Source organism: Homarus americanus, unplaced genomic scaffold, assembly GCF_018991925.1.
Source record: "Homarus americanus isolate GMGI-L3 unplaced genomic scaffold, GMGI_Hamer_2.0 scaffold57980, whole genome shotgun sequence".
NCBI lineage: Eukaryota > Metazoa > Arthropoda > Malacostraca > Decapoda > Nephropidae > Homarus > Homarus americanus.
Window position 1 is genome coordinate 19,422,739 of NW_024716703.1, and position 10,092 is coordinate 19,432,830.

Consider the following 10,092-nt stretch of genomic DNA (forward strand, 5'->3'; position numbering starts at 1 on the left):
GTTTCCAAACGGCACCGTTGCAGTAAAAATATCACTATTTATGAATTAATGGGTATTGGTAGTTTAACGACGGACGTGATTGGTATAGATAGGTTTGCTATAGGTCATATAGTTTGGTCGTTTGGAGACACGGATTACCACAGGGGGTGTGGGAACACATTTGTGCCAATGAATTTCATCCCAGATAACTTCAGAAATTTGTGAATCAGTTTCAGTTATTATCCACAAAATATTTTCAAAGTGAGGCGCCTGTATTACGAAAATTACAGAAATATAATTATTTTAGCAACTGATCCTTTAGTGTCTACACATCAAGGACTAACGGTATTCACCCCAAATAATCCCCCCCCCCCCTCCCTCCCGCCAAAAAAATGAATCGACCAATTACTGAGGCTGATTTTTCACTCTTACTACTAACAACTAATACTATTCTGTATGTAAACTATAAGACTGAAACTTTTAATACATAAGGCAGGGCTGTGGAAGGTGAGCATTATACCAAATAAACGACAGTCAGTAGGAATGGCCGATTCAGAGCTCCCTCGGATAATAACCAAATTGTGTCCTTTAAATAGCTAATCGTTCCCTAACCTTCGCCAAAAAAAAAAATCCTATTCTTGAGACTAAAGGCTGCCTAGGAGAGTAGGCATGACCCTAACTGCATCCACAACTTCGTTTTCCCACAAGTTTGCCCTATCTACATCAATTCAATTCAATTCAATTTCAATTGTTTATTCCTTGATAGAGGAAGCGGGATCCTAGTGCTGTCACTAGGTACCCCTGTACAATGACACCAGAAGCATCTGTCAAGTGTGATAAGTATATACAGTATAAATATTATAAAGGGGCTTACTAAAGCCTAAGGAAGGAAGGCAATATTATTTACAAAATATCTGGCCAGTATTGGGAGGATCATCGTGGCAGGGGGTCGTGAGTGGTCCCCTAAGCGTTGTGTGTGGGGACATCTTAGGAGGTAGTGAATAAGGGTGCGGCTGTCGGGTCTTCTCCACAAGAGCGTTGCTCAGGGGATGCGGGGATACCAATCTCCCAAGCAAAGTCATACCCAATGATGATACGGGCAGCAATCACGTCCCCTTTCCGCGACCCTTTCCCGTAGACGTACGAGAGGTCTATCTACATCTGCTATTAATCTACAGACAGACAAACACACGTAATGTCAGCAAACACATTCCATAAAGATGTTGGTCGTTGACTGCTGATATTAAGTATCATCCAATTAATAACTCTTCATTTCACTTAACAAATAATTAACCAAGTAAAAAAGCAAAACAAAAACAAGCATTACTTTTCATAAAATCTTTTTTCCCGTTTGTTACACTCAAATAACCAATTGGCTTAATTCTATTAAAAAAAGACAATTATTTCACCCAGACACTCAAGAACCTGCAAGTATTCTTAAAAACTTCCCTAACACACAAAACTTTGTTATGGGGCTGGTTATTACACACAAGGTGCCAATACAACGTTGTCGCGTGAGGGTCCAGGCTTAGGACCGAGCTGCTTGGCTGGGCGTCTACTGGGCCCGTTAATTATTACGACGTAGCACGATGAACAAGGGTACATTGGAATTAGTCACCTTCCTCACAGTTACAACTCTCACATATGACCAGGAGAGGAACACTTCAGCTAACACAACCGGTGATTAGTAAATGATTTCCTAGCCAACCAAATAAAAATCCTTTTTATTGAGTTTGAGAAAGTTTCCCTCCCCCCCGAGTCGTCACACAGCAACATCCTGCTATCATTCCACGAAGCAGACTAAAATACACACCATTACTGCTCTCACAATTATAGCTCCTCCTTAACTACGTTACCAACAAAACTTTTCTGGATAAGTTTCAGAACAACAACAGTACCGTGTACCAAGACTGACCAACATCTGTATCTGTAGTCTATCTGTACTGTTATCTGTACCTTCACCTCGTATCTGTACCATCTGTACCCTGTATCTGTACATCTGTACCGGTGTCCTATCTGTACCGGTGTCTGTACCTGTTGTCTCTGTTGTTGTCTGTACTGGTGTCTGTACCGTTGTTTGTTATCTGTACCGGTGTCTGTACCGTTGTTTGTTATCTGTACTGTTGTCTGTACCGTTCGGTGTGTCTGTACCGTTGTTGTATTGTACTGTTGTCTGTACATACTGTTGTTTGTTATCTGTACCGGTGTCTGTACTTCCGTTGTTTCTGTTGTCTGTACTGGTGTCTGTACCGTTGTTTGTTGTCTCTATTGGTGTCTGTACCGTTGTTTGTTGTCTGTACTGGTGTCTGTACCGTTGTTTGTTATCTGTACCGGTGTCTGTACCGTTGTTTGTTATCTGTACTGTTGTCTGTACCGTTGTTTGTTATCTGTACCGGTGTCTGTACCGTTGTTTGTTATCTGTACTGTTGTCTGCACTGTTGTCTGTACTGGTGCCTGTACCGTTCTTTATTGCCTGAACTGGTGTCTGTACCGTTGTTTGGTGGCTGTATAGGGGGCTGTACCGTTGTTTGTAGTCTGTACTATTATCTGTACCGTTGTTTGTAGTCTGTACTATTATCTGTACCGTTGTTTGTAGTCTGTACTGTTATCTGTACCGTTGTTTGTAGTCTGTACTATTATCTGTACCGTTGTTTGTAGTCTGCACTGTTGTCTGTACTGGTGTCTGCACTCTTTCCAAATTCTACCAATCACCCACGTTAACTTTTCTCTTATATTAAATTAACTTTATATTCAATCCCTCAGATAATTTTGCTGAATATTTCTCTTATATCAATATTTATAAAGTGTTTATTGAGACGCAACTCCCACACTGACTCTCACGGTGTTGTGGTGTTTAACTTCTGGGACCTACAGCAACAATACCTTTGACTATCCTGAACATACACACTGTGGCTTATGACTTCTCAGCCCTAATCCCCCAAACCTCCTTCACCGTCTCTCTCTCTCTCTCTCTCTCTCTCTCTCTCTCTCCAATCATCTGGTTATTGTTTCCTTCTTTACAATTCGTCTCTTGTCATTTACACTCGAACGTTTATCATCCAAGTAGTTTAGTTGCATGAAAGGGACCACGAGAAGATTGGCCCCCCCTAGGTTATTTTACCTTAAGGTTAACAACCCTAAACCTAACCTAACCTAACCTTGGGCGTCAACGTCTTGATGTATCACGATTGAAGACTCCAATTCAGCTAAATAATTTACTAAAAGTTATATTTCTTTGAAGTAAGTTTTCCCTTCTCTAATTAGCTTACAAGAAGAAAAACTATTTCTTCCACGGTTCAACCTTTCATATCTGGGCGTCAGGTAACTCTTAAAACACTGTATGTAAACGCTGGCACTGGCACTCCACTCAAGGCACTCACAAGACACACCTAAGGAGACGAAAACAACCAGGAACTCCTTAATTAACACAAACCAAAAAGCTGTTTCTACACTCCACAACACAACCTCTCCTCACTCAATCCACATAAACAACATACCGCATCTGTTTGACCCTCAGGAATAGTATTATATCATATATTTCCACATCTCTTGTGCTGTATATGTACACTACCATCCCTCACTACTGTACCGATATCCGAAGAATAAAATAGATCTAATTTTTGTTTCATATTGAGTATAGAAAATCATCCATCCTGTGAACAGTTTTACTCCCTACCTCCTCTTACCCCTACCCACTGACCCTCTCTCCTCGTCTGCTCTCCGACAACGAGACCGCCTTAGAGACCCTGGGCCTATGCCGTAACCACAACTTCTTCACGAGTCCTGAGGAAATGTGGTTTAGGAGTGTCCTCAGTTCTCCGTAAGCTTTCCCAACTACCTTCATTACTTTCTCCAAATTAACAAGATTTTCCTGTACAAGGTCCTTCTCCTCCCCCTTAAAATCGTTCTTTGTCATGTAGTTTTAGACCATTTCATTTATCGTTAATTCCTTGAGCACTATAATATTTTCCCTTCAGTACAATGATTTTGACCCTTGGTGCTCTTGAGTATGATAACTTAACCTCTTGAGTACCATGACTTAACTCTCTCAGGAAGAGGCCAACCCCTTAAGTAAAATGAATGAGCCCAGTAAGATATCCTAATCCCTTGAGTACAAAATGTAATCACCATATTTACATGTTTTTCTCAGTCAATGATCACTTTTTCGACATCACTAAGTTCCTACCAGGTTGAGCGCCTCTTGTAGCTATTAAGGGAAAAAATAGTGTGTTGTAAGAAACAGAATAAGACGAAGCGACCTGCTTGAAAGTTTACACTCACTCTGGTCGGTCCTGGTCCCTCGGGGCTCAACACCTCCGTCCAGTAGCCGTCCTGGATGATTGCTACTCCCTCGGGGCGCCACACCCTTCCCCTGTTACCGGCGGCTCTCTCGTCTTGCTCCGAGCGTTCATACATATTTACTTCAGTGGAATCTTTTTCGGCGTATTTTCACGTTTGTCTGAATGTCTGCTTTCTCTTCCTTTTCCACAAGTTTTATTTTTTGTCAGTATTATAATGGTGACAGCGTCTTAATAACATACTGAAAGGACTGTTTGTGTGTTATTTTCCACATCTAGCAATTCTGATGACAGTGAGAATAAGTAAAGAAACGACCGCCTTATATAGCGTGCCTTCCGCCTCACCTCACTCTTTCTCTCAGTTGTCACTTGGAGTCTAGTATGACGACCATCCAGTTATAATAAAATGACGGACAATTTATCTGAAATGGTGTCATCTACAATGGTGACTCGAGAGACCACTAAAGGGTCCGTAGAGGGTTGTACCACCACCACCAGTTATCGATACAGTCGTCACCTCCAGAAAACAGGAATCTTTAAAAACCTGCCCAGTAAAATCCCCCTGTGCCGTGAGACCCACCCACCCAGCCACCTATAACAGGCAGACAAAAGAAAATATTACGACCCAATCACGACCGGCACCTACCACGACCCTTCTCATATCTCAACCTACAAATCTCAGCCTCTGATGAAAGTCTTCGTCTTGGATATACCTTATGGGAGGGAGGGAGAGGGGGTGGGGGGAACCTCCATCTCCTGACAGACTGTTCCAACACGGTGGTTCCCTCGTTTCCTCCGCCTTGTAGTACTCGAGTTACGGCATCATTCGGTAATTTGGTAGGATAGACGACTGGTCAGGATGCCGTGGATGGAAGAAAGGTATAGGAGGGAATAAGGGAAAGAAAGAATAAGGGAGGGAGAAAGGGAATAAAGGAGTATGGGAGGGAGGGAATAAAGGAGTGAGGGAGGAAGGCGGAAAAAGAATAAAGGAGTGAAGAAGAGGGGGAGGAAGGAAAGAATGAAGAAAGTTGGAGGGAAAGGAGGAAAGGAGTGACGGAGGAAAGGAAGAAGGGAGGAAATGGGAAGAAGCAAGCAAGGAAGGAAGGAAGGAAGAAGGGAGGAAATGGGAGGGAGGGAGGGAGGGAGGGAGGGAGGAAGGAAGGAAGGAAGGAAGGAAGGAAATATATAATACATACCTCCTACAGAACAAGAAAGCCTCAAAAGATACTTCCTCATGTACGTTCATCGTATCTCATTAATCAAGTTTCTCCATTTTACTTTATATTTAAGGGGGGGGGAAGGGGCTGATGAAGAAGAAATGAAGAACTCACCAAGGATTAAGAGGAAGGAGAGAGAGAGAGAGAGAGAGATGACGTGGCAGTAAATAATCAAAAGGATAAAATGGTATAAATCCAATGGCTGTTAGTTTGTATCTGACTATGTTTGTTTTTGTCGTGTGTGTGTGTGTGTGTGTGTGTTGATATTATTGTTGTGTGTGTGTGTGTGTGTGTGTGTGTGTGTGTGTGTGTGTGTGTGTGTGTGTGTGTGTGTGTGTGTGTGTGTGTGTGTGTGTGTGTGTGTGTGTGTGTGTGTGTGAGACCTATGAGCAGTGTTTGGCCAACTCTAAATCCCTGCTAATGATCCCTTAATCTAGCGGTTTGTGGCAAAACTTAAGTAACAGTTGATGTTTATTGACACCAAATTGTTTAAGCATCAATGACCATAATTAAACAACTCTCTCTCTCTCTCTCTCTCTCTCAAGTCAATAACAAGACCGTCTAGCACATTAAATATCAAACAAATTATACAAATAATATATTTTACTAAGTGGTGATTAGAATATAATTAAGTATTCATTTATCTTAATTATCATGCGAAAAGAACACAGATTCAATTAAAATTATGCAAATATTAATGACTTGTGTTTTTAGAATTAATTCATTACGGCACGTAGTTATGCAAGCCTTCAGGTGTGGTGGAGTAAATTGGAACTCTACAATTGCTGGGTCTTCGTCAACTACACCTTCGTTGTTACCAGGTGATGGTATACTGGACTGCCTGGCCCTCGTGAACCACAGATAGATAGATAGATAGATAGATAGATAGATAGAGTTTTTCCAGTACAATCGTCATACTTCGTCCACATAGGTTTAGCATTTACAGTACTAGGCAGCGCAGGAATACACAGACAATGGTAAACAGTTAATACGATTAGACCAAGCATAGACCCCAGTACTGTGTCGGTATATGGAGTGAATCTGTCCATAGTCTGAGGATGTAACGCAGCTCATTGTCAGTGATCATTGCTGCACAGTTAAGATGGGTAATGGTCTTCTGTTGAGTATTTTAAGAGAGTGTTTATGCTAGAGTTTTTAGGGAGCAATGATGTGATTGTTCTGATTCCCTCCTAAAGGATGTGTTGGCTAGATTTGAGCCTGTTCATATTACAGTTCCTATACTGTGTGGTGGACTAGAGATGGTACACACCTGAAGGGAAATATAACAAGTGCGGACTTATTGTTTAAATCGCCGTGGAAAAATATAAATGAGAAGGTAAGGGAAGGGGGAGGAGAGACAGTTCCCTCAACCCCTTCTCGTAGTTAACAGAGTGTATCCCTTTTAGCCATTTTTAATATAACTCTTTGTGCTGATTGTGTTTGAGACCAGGAAATATTTTATGGCGAGAAACATCCCTAAGGACTATAACAATGTAGATTAGGTTTATGTTCAATGTGTTGATCGCAGAACAAAATAAAACAGAAATTAGCATAAAGTTTGTGTCACAGTTGTCTATACTTAGAGGTTAATATACACAATATATTCCAAGTGTGTGGATGGAAAGGCACGATAAAGCGCGGGTTCCATACGTGATGAACTTCAACTAAATGAACCTTGTACCGAGGATGATGGACGACATGGTGGACAGGATTACTGTACACTGCCACACTGACGTCATCTCAACAGAAATATGTTTGTAATGATTTTCTTGGGTTATCTATAATTAGTTACATCAACTTACTGTTTACCATTTTTGTGTAACTACTGTGTCCTTGTTATATATGATGAACTAATGTGACCTTGTATGACGATTTTGCCGATTAAATATCTATATATGTATCTGCCTAACGCCTATTAACTTATATTTCTTACTCTTATATTCTCTCCTCCTTTTCCCTCTTCCCTTTTATTTCCCTATATTTTCCACGTTTCCATTGTGGATCTCCATGAAAAAAAAATTATATATATATATATATATATATATATATATATATATATATATATATATATATATATAAAAAAAATTATATATATATATATATATATATATATATATATATATATATATATATATATATATATATATATATATATATATATATATATATATATATATATATAATCAACAACCTCACCACGTGAGGTCGTTGATTATATGTTCAAAGTCCGCGTGTTAGATGGACTAAAAAATGAAGTATATATATATATATATCAATTCATTTCAATTACAGTATTGTAATATTACACGCAATGCCAAGTTCAACCTCCTTACTGTTTACAATTGTCTGTTTACCTATACATTACAGTATTGACCTTGTACTTACTGAACCATTGTGAACTTGAATGAAAATTTTACTGAATAAATTGCCTTGGCTACTTTCATGGGGGCTCTATGATTTCAAAAGGGCCCTGTAGCCTTTTGAGGGGCCCTGGATCATGTTATGGGCCATGAAACCATCTTTGTTCTAACTAAGGACCCTGGAGCCTCCCAGAAACTAAAATTGGGGGCTTCAGTAGGGCTACAAGGATCTCCTTGGTCTTGACAGTCACGGGATAAGATTGGAAGACAACGTATTGACCTTATTTACCTAATGACCACCCATTGTAGGTGACCATCCCGAGAGAAAGAAGCCAGTGGCCTGTGTAGGGTCCCTCCATTGTTATTCATAATTTTGTCAGGGGCTATTTTGAAACCCAGTAGTTGTATAGTTTAACAAACAGACAGACAACTGATGTGGCAGAATAGAACAAAGTAACAACATAACATTCTGAGTATCCGAAGAGAGTCCCAAAGCCATACAATGACCTATTTTGTCACAATGGAGCGAATAATCATTGCCTTTGGGTTTAAACTAGTCTGGGTTTAAACTAGTCCCATAAATGCCATTCTCTCTTACTCAAACTCAAACGTTCGAGAAAATGAATCACTCTCTTTGAGGGATTCTATCATAAATATTCAACCCCTTTTATTCTTACCAAGAGCAAAACTTCACCTGAACAATAAAATGTGTTTAGCTAATAAACACTGAACCATTGTTTCACTAAGAGAGACAATTGTTTTCTCTCGAGTTAAACTGAAAATACGTCTGTTGTTTAAGGCGCGTTATTTTTCCCCTGCAGCAATAATGACTCTTGTGACATAGAGGTTGTTACTGCCTGTCTTGACCACTTCTCTGTCGGCTGTAAGAAATGGGTGTACAACGAAATAATATAAATATTGTGTTACGTTAATATGCTGTTAATGTGCTGTGTATTTACTGTTTACTATTGTTCGTACGATATTATTAAATAAACATGTCTATTTATCAATTTACAAGTTGTGTTTTCCTCGTATCTGACAGATTTTTTTTATTCTTAAACAAGGAGATATAAGTGAACCCCTTTAGCTAATAAATTTTACGGTTCACCGTATAATATTATCACTATCCATCTCTCTCTCTCTCTCTCTCTCTCTCTCTCTCTCTCTCTCTCTATATATATATATATATATATATATATATATATATATATATATATATATATATATATATATATATATATATATATATAGAAATTTCAGAGTAATTTCAAATGCCCCGCCATGAGTGATACTGAGCGTTCAAGGTCATCTGAGGGGAGGGAGCGCTGCCTGCTCGTAGCGAGAGACTGCGGAACTAGGCCTATATGATATTAAATGTAATTTACCGAATTAATAATGATGCGATTCATGAAGTTAAGGGACTATTATTGAATTTGAAATTATTATAGATCGTTTAGCAGTCTGAATAATGTTACAGGTGTCCCAAGGAGTTATTAGTTAGGCGGTAAATATATCACGTAGGCCCAAGCTAGCGCCTTGGGGAGACACGACGCTGGCTAGCCCAGTCCCGGAGAGCAGTCACACAGACAAGACGTTCCGCGCGTCCATCAGAAATAGTCACGTGGCCTAGTCACCTGTGCTGCGCTATTGCAGTATAACAAGTAAGTCTCATTCGATCTCAGACAGGGTTAGATAGGGCAGTGGTAAAGTTAACTAGAGCTAACAGTGAGTTCATTTCAGGGTTTCCGTCAGAACCCACTTGACTTGATTGGAGTTGACTGGAGTTGACCGGAGTTGACTGCGAGAGATTGACTGCCGTTTGAGACTGCCGTTGATGATTGAGGGTGGCGATTGTCGCCATTGGACCGATCAGTGTAGGCCTGTCACTGTTTAGCGGGGTAGCAAAGGATCTCTTGAGTGAACGAGTGCTCCCGACAACTAAAACGACACGGGACCAGCATCAGCAGTGGGTGATCAGTTCTTACCACTCCGGTGCACAACCCCACATGTCCCGAGCAGCTAGTGAAACCCTCTTGCTAACGGGAAGCTAAAGTTTCTCTCAACTGCGCAAGGTCTGATTGGCTCACTCTCTTCCTGCCCATGGACGCACTGGGAGTACACTGAGGCTATCTGAGTATATTAATGGTCACACACTGAGACCGTGAGTCTAGGACTCTAGGAGATACCTAGAGGAACATTTTATCTTCCTTATCACGGGTGTAGTTAACACCATTCCTC